Raw genomic sequence first — 17,915 nt, 5'->3', positions numbered from 1 at the left:
GTTTGATCTAACTACCAATTTATTTGTATTTCTATCTCTCCAACTTTGTTTCTTTTTGTTAAGTAGTGGTTGAGGTTGATACCTCTCCTGTATTGTTCTCTGAGAAGACAGTGGTAAAAAATATTCCTAACTAGGTGGCTAACCACATTGCTCCCAAGTGAAAGTACCAAATGGGGGTCAGGAAGCATGGGCTGTATTTTTATTGTGTCAATAACTAATACCATGACCATGAAAAAGGTGTGTACTTCCTCTGAGTTTTTTATCTAAGAAGTTGTTTTTATCTAAAAGTTGGACTTTGGGGGCACCTGGGTGGCTCAGTCCATTAAGTGTCTGCCTTCGGCCCAGGTCATGATCCCAGAATCCTGGGATTGGGTCCACATTGGGCTCCTTGCTCATCAGGAAGCCTGCTTTTCCCTCTCCCTCTGTATGCTGCTCCCCCTTCCTGTGCGCCTTCTCTCTCTGTGTGTAACAAATAAACAAATAAAATCTTAAAAAAAAAAGGTAAAATAAAATTAAAGTTGGACTTTGGGGCACCTGGGTGGCTCAGTCATTAAATGTCTGCCTTTGCCTCAGGTCATGGTCCCAGGGTCCTGGGATTGAGCCCAGCATTGGGTTCCCTGCTCAGTGGGAAGCCTGCTTCTCCCTCTCCCACGCTCCCTGCTTGTGTTCCCTCTCTTGCTGTCTCTCTCTCTGTCAAATGAATAAATATAATCTTTTAAAAATAAAAATAAATAAAAGTTGGACTTTGATGTTGAACGATTCTAAGAAATGTTTTAGTATGTCAACAAACTAGATATGATTTCATCTCCCTCAGAGTCCCACCTGTACCTCTTTGGTACTTGCCATATTCTGCTACTAAGTACAATTATGTAAGTGCTTGGCTGCACTTCTAGATTATATATGCTCTGAAGGAGGAGCATTTGTTCCTCTTTCTGGTTTTTAGCCTAGTACAATCTTTTTACCCCCAAGTTATTCAACAAATATGTGATAAATGATGAATGGTAACAGTAATATCTCTGTATTTTTAGAAATTAGACTTCTCTCCATTAGCTGTTTATTTAAACTCATACTAATTATGGTTAAAAAATATTTGCAATCCAATTTTGCATATCGGTTATGGGCAAATAATTAATTGTTGTTTTAGAGATGAGAGAGTAGATAAGGATTAAGGTCTTGAGTAAGCTCTAAAGAAAAAACATAAAATCCCATGGTCTGACTTCCATTTTTGGAAATTTTGATTTGGAAAAAGGATTTTATCTGACTTTGATTATTTTTACCCTAACACTTACTGAGGCCTTATTAATTACCCAGGTATTATCCTAAGTATTTTATGTATTTTAACATGTTTAGACTTTCTGTCAGCCTAGAAGATATGTATCTTTATCATTTCCATTGTACCAATAAGAAAATGAAGGAATACAGTGGTTAAGTAGCTTACTTAAGGCCCCCGAACTAGTACGTGGCAGACCTAGAACTCCAACCCGGATCAGTGGTTTTGTTATTACAAAAATACTTAATGCCACCTGATTAGAGTGTCCCTTATCACTATCTTTTCCAGATATTGAAGTTCCATAACAATTTCTGCTATATAGAACAGTTTGTTTTAAAGCATAATTATAGATTTCATAAATTAATTCATTTAACCTTAGCGTTAATGTATTTATTTCAAAAATGTTAAAACTTTAAACATGCTTTTATGCTATATGATACATGCTTTTATGTAGGCGGTACTCTTTGATAAATGAACATTTTTGTTATTCATTCGTTAAACTAAACTGCTGGTCACTGTAAATCGCTGGACATAAGAGATGAATGCGATTATATCTGCCCTCAATTAGCTTCTAATCTAGCATATTTTGTAGATTTATTAAAAAATATTTGCAATCCAATTTTACATATGGGTTAGGGGCAAATAATTAACTGTTGTTTTAGAGATGAGAGGGTAGTTAAGGATTAAGGTCTTGAGTAAGCTCTAAAGAAAAAACGTAAAATCCCATGGTCTGACTTCCATTTTTGGAAATCTGGCAGGTGAGGTGCTCTGAAGGGGTCTGCAGAACAGCCTACCTAGATGGGACACATCTTTGGGTACATTACCAGCCTCACAGTACCTAGGAAAGGTCTCTAAGGACTGAGTATTCTGCTTCTGCCCTCCACCCAAAAAAGTAGATGCATGGAGGTAAGAACAGTGAGCAATAGGCACAAGGAAAGGTTGGTAGTCCTTGAAGGGATGCTGAAGCTATATTGCCCTTGAAACACAGGTGCTTGGGCTGGTAATAAGAGGGTTGCCTAGCCTGAACTCTTATATAGAGCTGATACTCTTGAGGAGAGCAGAGATGGTCTGATTCCTGTGGTCCCTCATGGTTACTGGGCAGAAGGTGATGAAGGTTCTTTAGTAGATGAAAGAATGATCAATTTAGGCCTGCGGGATTCCCACAGACTAACATAAAGCCATTAACTCACAACCAAAGGTCACCAAGCATTCCTGGAAGTAATTCACTTTGAGTGTTAGCAGAAACAACAGATCTACATCCTCAAAGGACCGCAGAATTTGTGATTGTCCCATTCAGAATACAAAAGAGTGGTGTACAAACCACTCAGAGAGGCAAAGTGCAAATCATGAAGTTTAGCAATAAGCTATTAAGAGTAACTAAACTAAGAACAATTTGCAAAGAGCCCAATGGAACTTTTAAGAAGCAAAAGCACAAATTGTTCGAATTTTAAAAACTCTTTGGATGGACTACAGAGCACTTTTGACAGAAGTGTAAAGATAATTAATCAACTGAACTTTAATCCAAAGAAGCTGCAGCAAAGTGTAAAGACCAGCCAAGATGTTCAAGAAGAGGACAAGGCCTGGGAACATGCCCATCATGTAACGTTTTATAAAGCTGTGGTAATTAAAACCATGTCATATCAGTCCAGAATAAATATATTGCCTCCTACAAAATAATGGAAAATCCAGAAACTGAATTCATGCATTTATGTAATTAGAATATAGGACAGAACTGGATTGTAGATGACTGGATAAATTAAAAAATTGTCCACAGATAACTGAATACTTATTTGTATTTGGATTGATTGGAGGGCTAGACCTAGTCTATTCAGAAAGCAATTTCAGATGGATGCAGGATTAAGTAGGAAGTGCATAGTTTTAAAACTTTCAGAGAAAGAGATTGTTTCTATGAATTCAAATAAATGATTGATATGTTTGACTTCATTAATACTAAGAACTGCTATTCATCAGGCTGTCATAAATAAAGTAAAAGGAAAACTACCCCATAGAAAGTATGTGTAACACGTAACTGACAAAAGATTATTATCCATACACAAAATATTTTCCATAAACAAGAAAAGATGAAAACTAAATATAAAAATATGAGCCAAAGTTTTGCACCATGCAAAGAGAAGAAATAGGTATAAATATTTCAAATAAGTATCCCAAAAGATAATTTCTTTTTTTCAAAAGATAATTTCAATAATCAAATGCATATGAGATGTCAGTCTCTACCACTAAATTGGCAAAAATCATGAAGTGTGGTAATACAAAGTGTTAAGATGTAATTTAAATGGAGTTTATGTAAATGGCTGGTGGGTATATAATTGGGTCATGATTTAACATTATCTTGTAAAGCTGAATATTTGCAAGCATATAATATTTGCAGTCCAAATCTGCTGGATACAACCCAGGGGGCCACAGTTTGCCAAACCCTGAAATAGATAGAGGAGTATTTGGGGAAGGGCTGCTGCTTTTGTATGATTAGGGGTATGTGATAGCCTAAAGGAGTTGAGTTGTCAGTAGATGAGATGGAAAAGGTTGATTAGAGCCTTAAAGGCTTTATTTATGTTGTACCAAGAACTTCTGCCTTTCCTCTTCCATGGAAAGCAGTTTAAAAAGTCATTTAGTCACATTTGCCTTTGAGAAAACTCATTCTTGTGGCATTAGAAAGGATAAATCTGAGGAGGCCTTTAAGGAGAGCAGAAAGGCTTCATGAAAAAGCAAGACAGCTGGGTCTTGTGTAAGACACTGAAAAAATGGAATGGAGAATTAAGGACAGACTCCAGACATAACTTAGCAGATAGATTTAACCATGTTTAAGAAAGAGAAAACACTAAGGCTCTATTTTACCCAGTTGAGTAAATTTAACTGAATGGAAAGCTTAATGAAAAATTCATATGTAAAATATTTGACCTTCATTAAGTTGTTGTGAAGCAAAAAATATTGAACATGTTTTTTAACCTTCAAGTACCTTTCTAAAACGTGATACTTATTTTATTACTTTTTAAAAAAGAATTTCTATCATTTCTTCAGGATTTTATGTAAAACTTAAACTGTGGTTTTAAAATTTTTAAAAAGTAGAGAATCAAAGACTACAAGATGTCATGTGTAAGCAGTGTGAAATGAATTTTAAATCTTTGTAATGTTATTCTGTACTTTTATTTCATAGTTATTTAAAGGCTTCATAGACTTCTGAACTATTATTTTCCACATCAGAAATTTTCAGGTAATATCCACACCTTAATTAAACAAGAATAAACCATATTTTAGTTAACGGTTAAAAGAAAATACATACTATATCTGTTTTCGTTTTCCACCTATATAAAACTCCAGTAGACCCTGTTTTTTATTGCCAACCCCCTGAGACTGGACAGGTTTCATAAGATCATATGACATGATGAAGCAACAGGATTTCAAAGAATCATGGAGTTAAATAATGCACGCTTCAAGATGCCTGTAAGGCTGAGAAGTCCACTGTGGCAGACTGTTTAATTAATAACATGTACTTGACAAAACTCACCATTACTTATTTATACAGTAGACTGTTAAGATTTTAAAAAACTGTTTTCTAGTCTTGTCAGTTCCCCTATTCATAATTTTTTAATTTTTTTTGTGTGATGGACCCAATGGGCTGACATCTGGGCCATCTCCACCCAGGGTGGCAGGACCTCTGTTATTACTATTAGTACCAGTGTTTCACATTTTATAGGAACTTTTCCCATCATTGTGTCATTTGATACTCTTAAAAGCTAGTATGATATAGCTACTGTTATTTTTATTTTATAGGTAAAGTATTAACTCACAGATGCCAACTTACTCATTGTTGGACAACAAGTAAGAGAAGGAGCTGCGAGTTAAAATAGGGCCTTACTGATGCAAGTTTCTTGTACCTCCCATGACTGAAATTTCCTATGCTTTGGTTTGGTGGTAGATGGTGTCAGATGGTAGAAACAGCTAACTTTGTGTATGTATAGTCGCCAACAGAGGGGTTAAAAATTTCTAGAAACAATTCAGAAGCCTATGCTGGCATCCAAAACCAGATTATGCATATCAATCAAATCTATCCTTGTTTTTTAGGAAGACAAGCAATTTTCTGTGTGTCAGTATAAGCTACCATAAGCAGCCTTACTGTTGTTCTTTTACTTACTCAACCAGTACTTTGTACTGCTGCTGCTTTCCAGACCCTACTAGAAATGCAATGCTAAGGAAAACAAACGTGGTTCCTGCTTTCATGGGCTTTATCTTAATAGGAGTGGGAAGCCACTGGCGGGTTCTCATCATTGGAGTGACGTGATATAGTTGAAGTCACAGATGTACTATGGGCCACACCATGAGCTAATGTGGAACAGGCAGAGTGCAGTCGGGGAGACATAATAGGTGACTGCTCTGTAAATTGGGTGAGATGTGATGTTGACCTGACTTAAGGTAGTAGCAGTGGAGATGGGAAAAGTAAGCACAAGAGATATTTAGGAAATAGCAGTACTCTAACTGTATGAGAAAGAAAAGTGTAGTAATCAGTCATCTGTCCTGTTTACCCAGGACAACTCCATTTTTTGCCTTTGTCCTATCATAATTATTAATAGTATCCCCTTTTACTTTCAAAAGCATCTCAGTTTGGTTGATAAAGATGTGTTGATCCTGGAAATAAGAGAAAGATTCAAGAATTTTGCTCAGGTTTTTGGCTTGAACACCTGTGTGGATAGTTGTGCCATAGACTGAAAGAGGGTTCATTGGAGGTGAAAGTGGTATGGGGAGGAGACTAGTTCAGAATGGGTACTATGTCTCTAAAGTAACTGTCTTAATTAAAGTGAAGGCATTTAACAAGAACCAGATGGCTACAGGGGTCAGAGATACTTGGAGCCCTGACTCATGGTTAGAGATACTTGATTCAGGAGTGATCAGCATGGATGGCACCTGAAATGATGGCAGTGGATGAATTCACCAAGCCAGAAAGTGTGAAGAGGCCCATTTCCCCAGGGGAACTCAAAGCAACATCTATTTTTAAGGGAAGCAAAGAGGGGCTCACATAGGAGATCTGGAAAAGAAAGGTCAAGGTCATACGAAAGCTGGGAGATGAACAGGTAATTGGAAGCTCAAGGAAAGGAGAGAGACTAATGTCAGATTCTATTAAGAGCTCACATACGATGAGAAAACTATACATTGAACTCAGTAACTAGTAAGTCACCAGCAACATTGGTGATAGTGAGTTGGTGACATTGTGAGACACAAGCTTGATTATAAATAGCATTTATTTTCTTTCCATTTTTTAAATTTAATTAATTAACATATAGAGTATTATTTATTTCAGAGATAAAGTTCAGTGACTCATCTGTCTTATTTAACACCCAGATCTCAATCACATCACATGCCTTCCTTAATGCCCATCACCCAGTTACCCCATTCCCTACCCCCATCCCTCCAACAACCCTCATTTTATTTCCTGAGATTTAAGAGTCTCTTATGGTTTGTCTCCCTCTCTGATTTCATTTTGTTTTATTTTTTCCTCCCTTCCCCTATGCTCCTTTGTTTTGTTTCTTAAATTCCACATATGAGTGATATGATATGATAGTTGTCTTTCCATGTTTGACTTATTCCGCTTAACATAATACCCTCTAGTTCCATCCACATCATTGCAAATGGCAAGATTTCATTTTTTTGATGGCTGGGAGTATTCCATTGTATGTATGTATGTATGTGTGTGTGTATATATATATACACACACACATATATATACTGCATCTTCTTTATCCATTCATCTGTTGATGGACATCTGGGCTCTTTCCATAGTTTGGCTGTTGTGGACATTGCTGCTATAAACATTAGAGTGCAGGTGCCCCTTCAGATCATGACATTTATATCTTTGGGGTAAATAGTAGTGCAATTGCTGGGTCATAGGGTACCTCTATTTTTAACTTCTTGAGTTAAAAATACTGTTTTCCAGAGTGGCTGTACCAGCTTTCATTCTGACCAACAATGTAAAAGTGTTCTCCTTTCTACACAACCTCCCCAATATTTGTTGTTTCCTGACTTGTTAATTTTAGCCATTCTTACCAATGTGAGGTGGTATCTCATTGTGCTTTTGATTTCTATTTCTCTGATGCCAAATTATGTTGAGCATTTCTTCTTGTGTCTGTTGGACATTTGTATGTGTTCATTGGAGAATTGTCTGTTCATGTCTTCTGCCTATTTCTTGATTGGGTTATTTGTTCCTGGGGTGTTGAATTTGATAAGTTCTTTATAGATTTTGGATTCTAGCCCTTTATCTGATAAAACATTTCCACATACCTTCCCCCATTCTCTTAGTTGTCTTTTGGTTTAACCTATTGTTTCCTTTGTTGTGCAGAAGCTTTTTATTTTGATGAGGTCCCAAAAGTTCATTTTTGCCCTTGTTTCCCTTGCCTTTGCAGACTTGTCTAGCAAGAAGTTGCTGCAGCCAAGGTCAAAGAGGTTGCTGCCTGTGTTCTCCTCTAGAATTTTGATGGGTTCCTCTCTCACATTTTTGGTCTTTCATCCTTTTTTTTTAGTCTATTTCTGTGTATAGTATAAAAAAATGGTCTAGTTTCATTGTTCAGCATGTGGCTGTCCAATTTTCCCACCACCAGTTGAAGACACTGTCTTTTTTCCATTGGATATTCTTTCCTGCTTTGTCGAAGATTAGTTGACCACAGAGCTGAGGGTCCATTTCTGTGTTCTCTATTCTGTTCCATTGATCGGTGTGTCTGTTTTTGTGCCAGTACCATACTGTCTTAGTGATTACAGCTTTGTATTAGAGCTTGAAGTCTGGAATTGTGATGCTACTAGCTTTGGTTTTCCTTTTCAACATTCCTTTGGCTATTTGAGGTCTTTTCTGGTTCCATACAAATTTTGGGATTATTGGTTCCAGCTCTGTGAAAAATGTTCATGGTATATTGATAGGGATTGAGTTGAATGTCTAGATTGCTCTAGGTAGCATGGACATTTTAGCAATATTTGTTCTTCCAATCCATGAGCATGGAACATTTTTCTATTTCTTTGTGTCTTCCTCTGTTTCTTTCATGAATATTCTTAGTTTTCAATGTGCAGATCCTTTGCCTCTTCCTAGGTATCTTATGGTTTTTGGTACAATTGTAAGTGGAATCGATTCCTTAATTTCTCTTTCTTCCATCTCACTGTTATTATATAGAAATGCAACTGATTTCTATCCATTGATTTTATTTCCTGCCACATTGCTGAATTCCTGTACGAGTACTAGCAATTTTGGGATGGAGTGATTCAGGTTTTCTGCATAGAATATCATGTCATCTGTGAAGAGTGAGAGTTTGACTTCTTTGCCAATTCAATCTAGCCTTTTATTTCTTTTTGTTGTCTGATTGCTGAGGCTAGGATTTCTAGTACAATGTTGAACAACAGTGGTGAGAATGGATATCCCTGCCATCTGTGTTCCTGACATTAAGGGAAAAGCTCTCAGTTTTCCCCCATTGAGAATGATATTCTCTGTGGGCTTTTCATAAATGGTTTTTATGATATTAGTATGTTCCCTCTACCCCTACACCATGAAGAGTTTCAATCAAGAAAGGATGATGTATTTGGTCACATGCTTTTTCTGCATCTATTGTGAGGATCATATATGGTTTTTGTCCTTTCTTTTATTAATGTAGTGTGTATCACATAGATTGATTTGTGGACGTTGAACTACCCTTGAAGCCCAGGAATAAATCCCACTTGGTTGGGGTAGGTAATCCTTTTCATGTACTGTTGGATCCTATTGGCTATTATCTTGGCGAGAATTATGGCGTCCATGTTCATCAGGGATATTGGTGTGCAATTCTCCTTTTTGGTTGGATCTTTGTTGGTCTTGGAATCAAGGTAATGCTGGCCTCATAGAATGAGTTTAGGGTTTTCCTTCCATTTCTATTTTTTGAAACAGCTTCAGAAGAATAGCTATTAATTCTTCTTCACATGTTTGGTAAAATTCCTGTGGGAAGCCATCTGGCCCTGGACTCTTTATTGGGAGACTTTTTATTTCTGCTTCAGCTTCTTTGCTGGTTATGAGTATGTTCAGGTTTTATATTTCTTCCTGTTTCAGTTTTGGTAGTTTATAAGTTTCAAGGAATCCCACATTTCTTCCAGATTGCCTAATTTGTTGGCATATAGTTGCTCATACTATAATTGTTCATATTTCCTTGGTTGTGATCTCCTCTCTTTCCCTCATGATTTTATTTATTTGGGTCCTTTCTCTTTTCTTTTTGGTAAGTCTGGCCAGAGGTTTATAGATCTTACTAATTCTTTCAAAAAACAGTCTTCTACTTTTGTTGATCTGTTCTACTCTTCTTTTGGTTTCTATTTCATTGATTTCTGCTCTAGTATTCATTAATTCTCTCCTGCTGGGTTTAAGCTTTATTTGCTCTTCTTTCTCCAGCTCCTTTAGGTGTAAGATTAGGTTGTGTATTTGAGACCTTTCTTGTTTCTTGGGAGAGGCTTATATTACTATATATTTCCCTCTTAGGACCGCCTTTCCTGCATCCCAAGGGTTTCAGACAGTTGTATTTTCATTTTCATTTGTTTCCATAATTTTTTAAAATTCTTCTTTAATTTCCTGGTTGACCCATTCATTCTTTAGTAGAATGCTCTTTAGCCTCCATGTATTTGGATTCTTTCCAACTTTACTCTTGTGATTGAGTTCTAGCTTCAGAGCATTGTGGTCTGAAAATATGCAGGGAATGATCTCAATCTTTTGGTACCAGTTGAGACTTGATTTGTGACCCAGTATGTGATTTATTCTGAAGAATGTTCTGTGTGCACTCAAGAAGAATGTGTATTCTCTTGCTCTGGGATAGAATGCTCTGAATATATCTGTAAAGTCCATCTGATCCAGTGTGTCTTTCAAAACCCTTATTTCCTTGTTGATCTTCTTAGATGGTCTGTCCATTGCAGTGAATGGGTTGTTAAATTCCCCTACTATTATGTTATTTTTATCAATGTGTTTGTTTAATTTTGTTATTAATTGGTTTATGTAATTGGCTGCTCCCATGTTAGGAACACAAATATTTACAATTGTTAGATCTTCTTGTTGGAGAGACCCTTTAATTATGATATAGTGTCCTTCCTCATCTCTTATTACAATCTTTGGTTTAAAATCTAATATGTGTGATTTAAGGATTGCTACCCCAGCTTTTTTTCGATGTCCATTAGCATGATAAATTGTTTTCCACTCTCTCACTTTCAACTTGGAGCTGTCTTTGGACCTAAAATGAGTCTCTTGTAGACAGCATATCTATGGGTCTTGCTTTTTTTAATCCATTTTTTTAAAGATTTTATTTTTATTTATTTATTTGACATACAGAGATAACAAATAGGCAGAGAGGCAGACAGAGAGAGGGGGGAAGCAGGCTCCCTGCTGAGCAGAGAACCCGATGTGGGGCTCAATATCAGGCCCTGGGATCATGACCTGAGCCGAAGGCAGAGGCTTTAACCCACTGAGCCACCCAGGCACCCTTTTTATCCATTTTGATACCCTGTGTCTTTTGATTGGGGCATTTAGCCCATTTACATTCAGAGTAACTATGAAAGATATGAATTTAGTGCCACTGTATTATGCACAAAATAATTGTTGCTGTATATTGTCTGTTCCTTCCTGGTATATGTTACTTTTGGGCTCTCCCTTCATTTCAAGTATTCTCTTTAATATTTCTTGTTGGTCTTGTTTAGTGTTCATGAATTCCTTTAGTTTCTGTTTGTCCTGGAAGTTCTTTATCTCTCCTTTATTTTGAATGACAGCCTTGCTGAATAAAGTATTCTTGGCTGCATATTTTTCTCATTTAGCACCCTGAATATATCATGCCAGTTCTTTCTGGCCTGCCAAGTCTCTGTAGATAGGTCTGCTGCCAGTCTAAAGTTTCTACACTTGTAACTTAAGGATCTCTTATCCCAAGCTGCTTTCAGGAATTTTTCTGTGTCTCTGAAATTTACAAGCTTCACTGTTATATGTTAAGGCATTGACCTATTTTTATTGATTTTAAGGGGGTTCTCTGTGCCTGCTGGACTCAAATGCCTGTTCCTTCCCCAGATTAGGGAAGTTCTCAGCTATAATTTTCTCAAATATACCTTCTTCCTCTTTCTCTCTTTCCTCTTCTGAGATCCCAATTATTCTAATACTGTTTTGCTTTATGGTATCATTTATCTCTCAAATTCTCCCCTTATGATCCAGTAGTTGTTTATCTCTCTTTCTCTCAGCTTCCTCATTCTTCATCATTTTGTCTTCTGTATCACTAATTCTCTCTACTGCCTCATTTATCCTAGCAGTTAGAGCCTCCATTTTTTATTGCATCTCATTAATAGCCTTTTGATTTCAACCTGATTAGATTTTAGTTCTTTTATTTTCCAGAAAGAAATTCTCTACTGTACTCTATGATTTTTTCAAGTCCAACTAGTATCTTTATAATCATTTTTCTGAACTCTAGTTCTGACATCTTATTTATATCCATACTGATTCGGTACCTCATAGTCAGTACTCTTGTTCTCTTTTCTGAGGTGAGTTTTTCTGTCTTGTCATTGTGTCCAGAGAAGAGTAGATGAAGGAGAGCACAAGATATTAAAACAGCAACAACAACCCCAGAGGAATATACAGGAAACTAATCAGAAGAGATCTGAAACAGAAAATAAAATAAAATAAAAAACAGAGAGAGAATATAATCAGACAGGTGAACAGATCAGAGCAATACACTAGATCCTGGGTGTGTTTTGGTCTGTTAGAAAACCAGATCCCAAAATTGTAAGGAAAGAAAAACTTCCATATAGAAAAATAAAATTTAAATACAATGTAAGGATAGAATGTAACTGTAAGAAAGAAAATTTAAAAAGACTTCTAAAAGTTAATTAAATAAGAAATTGAAAAGGAAAAAAGAAAAAAAATGTAAACTGGAAGACTAAAGAACCACAAGGAAAATAAACATGAATTCTATATACTATTTTCTCCTAGCACTGGAGTTTTGCAGTTCTATGTGATTGGTAAACTTGGTCTTAGCTGGATGTTCTTGCTGATCTTCTGGGGGTGGGACCTGTTGCACTGATTCTCAAGTGTCTTTGTCTGAGGCGGAACTACACTACCCTTGCCAGGGGCCCGGCTAAGTAATCTGCTCAGGATTGCTCTACATGGGTTTTATTCCCTGAAAGCTTTCTGCACTGCTTTAGAGCATGAGAATAAAAATGGCGGCATCTGATCTCCAGTCCCAGAGCCAAAAGCTCAGGGCCCTACTCCTTAGTACACCCTCACAGAAAAGTGGTCAGTCACTTCTGTCTCCTTTGTCTCTGTCCACACTCAATGCTTACCCAGCCTGGGACTGAGCTGGGTGACACATGACACTGACACATGACCCCATTTGGAGTTTCCAAACCCTAAAGACTCCTGCAGCAGGCACCCACGCAGACCTTCCCATGGAGGGATGGGGGCTCACCCCAGTTCTGCCACTTACTGGGCCCCTAATAAGAGAGGGGTCACCTGACCATGCCATGGTTCGTGATTTATGGCAATCCCGAGTTGAAAGTCCACTCCAGGGCTCACTGATTGCAGCTGGCTTCCCCACTCCAATGCCTGGGAACTCTGCCACACTCAGGCACCTCAGTCTTCCTGTGATCCCAGGGATCCTGAGACCAGACTGTCCCACCTAGTGTTCCACCTAGTGTTCCACCCCTGCTTAGCCACCTGTGTGCCTTTCAGGCAGGGACATCTGTCACTGGAGCAGACTTCTAAAAGTTCCAAGATTGTGCTCTGCTGCTATACCACTTCAAGTGGCTGGGAAATGGAGGCTCCCTCCTCTATACTTTATCATCTGATATATTCCCTCGGATTCACCTCTCTGCACCTCCTACCTTGCAAAAAGCAGTCTCTTTTCCATTTGTAGAATTGCAGCAATTCTTTTCTTAGATCTCTGGTTGAGTTCACAGGTGTTCAGCATGATTTGGTAACTATCTAGTTGAATTCCAGGCACCAGACAAAACTTAGGTCCCTTACTCCTCTGCCATCTTCCTCCCTTTGATTATAGCATTTAAATTAATGAGTGAGAAGTGAGTGTAAACAATTTTCAGAATTACAACTGAGAAGGAAAGAAAGCACTAATGAAATACCTGGAGAATTTGTGGAATTTACAGGATAATGGTGCCTCTAAAACTGTTAAGAGATCACCGGATATATTGAACTTAGAGGCTTCCACCTCTAATACATCATGAAAATGGAAGACTGTTTTTTATGACCACAGCTTTTAAATTTAGGTAAATTTGTATATTTTGGTGGTATTTGTATATTTTTTAATCTAAATTTTTTACCTTAAGTTTTTAGGTAAATTATTTCTACATAGTGGGAGGAAGGACATAATTTATGAGGTCACTTTAACTATTTTGAAAAAAAAAATGCAGCATATAAATTTGCTCAATTAAAAGGAAATACTCCTTTAGTTCTTTCTCACTGTCCAAAGAATTATGCTGCCTTTGGCTTCAGAACAATGAGACAATGTCAATATTCTTTGACAGATAAAAAAGGTAAAGATTTATGGCAAAGGAAAGCATTTCTGAAAGAGGTGTTCCACATCACCTTTGTGTATGTGCATAAATTATAAACAGTGCTCAAGGGTTCAGTCACTATAATAGCTTTTTGCTCTCTTGAATAGAAAATGCTCACTTAGGGGTTATTCTGTATTTCCATTAATGAATCTTCTAAGCTTGAATGATTTTAAATAGGATATTTATGTTCCTTGGTTCTAGTAGGCCAAGAACTTAGAAAAAAATATGTGTGATTAAAGTCTCTAAAGTAATAAATTTATGCGGACATTTAATAAAAAATACTGGTAACAGTAGTAATAGTAAATGTCACAGCTAAAGATTTTTAAGGGGGATTCACAATCAAGGGAAAACAGACACCAAATCATATGTTCCTGGAGAATTTGATTAGTCTTCTATACTCAAGTTTAATAATGATGTTGAAGCTTTGATGAGCAATTCTGCACCAGAGTTGTAATCATGACAGGCAAGCACCCTTACTTAACCCAAATGAATGAACTTGGTGTTTTTTTCTTTAACTGTTTGGGAAAAATTAATTGAAGTCCAGTGTTTAACAAAGACATATAGACTATGACTTTAAAATAGCAATATTGTTTTACATGATAGGTTATAAAAGTTTCATTACTTTATACCCAGAATACACTTACTTGCAAGGTTATCAGTGTCTTTAGTCAGAAATTTACTTTTATATTTGGCTTTTTGTTTCTGAAAATATGTTTAGATTAACTCATCAGCAAATGTATTTAATAAGACTTATAGAATTCTTCCATCTCTGAATTTGAAATTATTTACCCATCATCTTTATGTCAGTTTTGTTATTTAATTATTAAACCCAGCTAGTATTTCTTTTTAATTTTATTTAAATTCAGTTGATTAACATAAACTGTATTTTTGGTTTCAGAGGTAGAGTTAGGTGATTCATCAATTGTATGTAACATCCAGTGCTCATTATATCATGTACCCTCCTTAATGCCCATAACCCACTTAGCGCATCCCTCCACCTCCCACCCCTCCAGCCACCCTCAGTTTGTTTCCTAGAGTTAAGAGTCTCTTATGGTTTTTCTCCCTCTCTGATTTTATCATATTTTATTTTTCCCTCCTTTCCTCTATGCTCCTGTTTTGTTTCTTAAATTCCACATATGAGGGAAATCATATAATTGTCTCTCTCTGATTGACTTATTTCACTTAACATAGCTCTATCCACATCATTGCAAATGGCAAATTTCATTTTTTTGATGGCTGAGTAATATTTCATTATATGTATTAATGCATGCCATGTCTTCTTTATCCGTTCATCTGTTAATGGACAGTGGGCTCTTTTCATAGTTTGGCTATTGTGGACAATGCTGCTATAAACATTGGGGTACAATGCCCCTTCAGATCACATTTGTATCTTTGGGGTAAATACCCAGTGGTGCAATTGCTGAGTCATAGGGTAGCTCTATTTTTAACTTCTTGAGGAACCTACATACTGTTTTTCAGAGTGGCTGTACCAGTTTGCATTCCCACCAGCAGTGTAAGAGGGTTCCTCTTTTTCTACATCCTCACCCACATTTGTTGTTTCCTGTCTTGCTAATTTTAGCCATTCTGACTGTAAACCCAGCAAGTATTAAGGCTGCCTGTTAAGGGGCACCTGGGTGGCTCAGTGGTTTAAAGCCTCTGCCTTCAGCTCAGGTCATAATCCCAGGGTCCTGGAATCGAGCCCCACATCAGGCTGTCTGCCCAGCGGGGAGCCTGCTTCCTCCTCTCTCTCTCTTCCTGCCTCTCTGCCTACTTGTGATCTCTGTCTGTCAAATAAATAAATAAAAATCTTCAAAAAAAAAAAAAAAAGACTGCCTGTTAATACTTCAGGATCGGAGTTTGTATTTGCATCTGCATATATTCTGAGATTTTTCTGGTAGGCTTAGCAGTTCTGAAGATTTTTAGGAGATATATGCTCCTTATGGCATAATATCTTTAGAAAAGTAGCTCATAACTATATTTGTTGAATTAAAATCGTGTATTAAATATATACTAACCTCACTGAACAAGAATTGCTCTTTCAAAGAGTTTCACAAACATTTAATTCTGTGAGATATGTTAAATCACAAAGCCATCATCATTACCTTCTGAAAGGCAAGCATAACCTAGAACCTATTGAGAATAAGCATTAATTAATGAATAATGATGATTTGTTGTATGCACTGAAGTTTTCTCCTGGAGAATTCTACACCATTCTCTCTCCCTATTTGAAGCTATTTAAACCAATCTACTTGAGAATTACAATCAACATATATCCTCTTTACCTTTATATCCAACTTTGAGATATATTCCACCTATTTTCATACTAATATATGTACTATATTTCTAAAATTATTCTTGGGAAAGAAGAGATCTGCAATATATTTAATACATGCCTTGATGAAATGAACCATAATGTATAGTTTGAAATGTGGTAAACATTGAACTACCTCTATTCATAATTAATGAGATTGGAAATTTCCTGAAGCCTGGATATATGGAAAGTGTCATGTCAGAAAGGAAAACTCCCTTGCTTACCAGAAGAAACAAGCTGAAGGCTTGCTTTTCCTACTTGAGAATAACAGTTATGAAATATGGAACGATGGGGAGGTTTTATCCTCTCCAATTGAATTCAGATAAATTAAGATAGTTATAGTAAATTGATTTACAAAGTACAATGTTTCTCTAACACTTTTCCTCAAACTATGTTTCCTACTGGTTTTATTTTAAATTACCATTTTATGAAATGATATTGATATTAGATATATTAGTTATTTTTAATTTCCTACTTGGAAAAATTAAAAAATTACTAATCTTGTGTCCATCTCTTTTGGGGAGAAACTGTGGCTGGTCGGGAAAGTGGAACAGATATTGAGATGTGCAGATACACAGAACTTGGAATCAAAGCATAGGGAGGGAGTTTGGAAGCCAAGATAGAGACACTAAAGAAAGAATTAAAATATAGAACAATAGGTCATTTTTGAAGGAATTTATAAATTATCCATTGGAAAGGTATGAGGTTAATTTAGGGGTTTGTTTGTTCACTCAGCCACCATCTCCTCATGCTGTTGTGGATGCTTTAAGGCAGTTTCCCAAAGTACCTAATTCTGAGAGTCACTCATACTCTTGTTACCCAGATTCTTAACAGGAGGGACCATGGATCTGGAAACATTGAGAAATGCTGTTTTAGAAGATGGAAGATGTGTTAGGTTTTATTACTATACTTGAGCAATTTATAATCTATTCTTGTGTCTCTAAACCTCAGTTTTGGTAGTTGCAAAATATAAAATACTTTTCTTGCCAGTTTTCAAGGTTAATAAGGTAAAAGGAAAATAGCTTCAGAAGGTTAGTGAAACTTGTAAATTGACTAATAAGGTTTATGCTTTTGATTGTGTATATATCTGGGGGATGGGAGTGGCTTTGAGAAAGAGGGAAAATTAGAGGTATAATGAATGAATAAAGAAGATGTGTGTGTGCATATATATACAATGGAATATTATTCAGCCACCAAAAAGAATGAAGTTTTGCCATTTGTAATGAAGTGAATGGAGCTAGAGTGTATTATGCTAAGCAAAACAAGTCAGAGAAGGACAAATACCATATGATTTCACTCATGTAGAATTTAAGAAACAAAATAGATGAACATATATGGGAAAAGGGGGAAAAAAGAGAGGGAGGCAAACCATAAGACACTCTAAGCTATAGGGAATAAACAGGGTTGCTGGAGGGACGTGGGCAGAAGAGGAGCTAAATGGGTGATGGGTATTAAGGAGGGCACTTGTTGTGGGGCACTTGGGTGGCTCAGTTGATTAAGCATCCTTCTCTTGGTCTCAGCTCAGGTCTTAATCTCACGGTTGTGAGATCAAAGCCTGTGTTGGACCCAATGCTGGGCACGAAGGCTACTTTAAAAAAGGGGGTTGAGGGCACTTGTTGTGATGAACCACTAAATTCTACTCCTGAAACCAATATTACGCTATATGTTAACTAGCTAGAATTTAAATAAAAAAGAAATTGGGGGGGGGAGAAGTTTTTTTGGAAATAAAGAATTTTTAAAATAAAAATAAAACAACTTTATCTTTTCAAAGTTCAGTTTTCCAAGTTTATCATCTGG

General features: G+C 36.6%; 1 protein-coding gene across 15 annotated transcripts in view; it reads left to right on the top strand.

The window, feature by feature from the left end:
* Nucleotides 1–17,915, top strand: part of PTPRK (protein tyrosine phosphatase receptor type K) — a 549,502-nt gene that overhangs the window by 489,430 nt on the left and 42,157 nt on the right. The window lies entirely within an intron of this gene.

Source organism: Lontra canadensis, unplaced genomic scaffold, assembly GCF_010015895.1.
Source record: "Lontra canadensis isolate GAN:19392208 unplaced genomic scaffold, GSC_riverotter_1.0 scaffold23, whole genome shotgun sequence".
Taxonomy (NCBI): domain Eukaryota; kingdom Metazoa; phylum Chordata; class Mammalia; order Carnivora; family Mustelidae; genus Lontra; species Lontra canadensis.
Note: the sequence above shows the minus strand (reverse complement) of the source record. Positions and strands in the feature narration are given on the sequence as shown.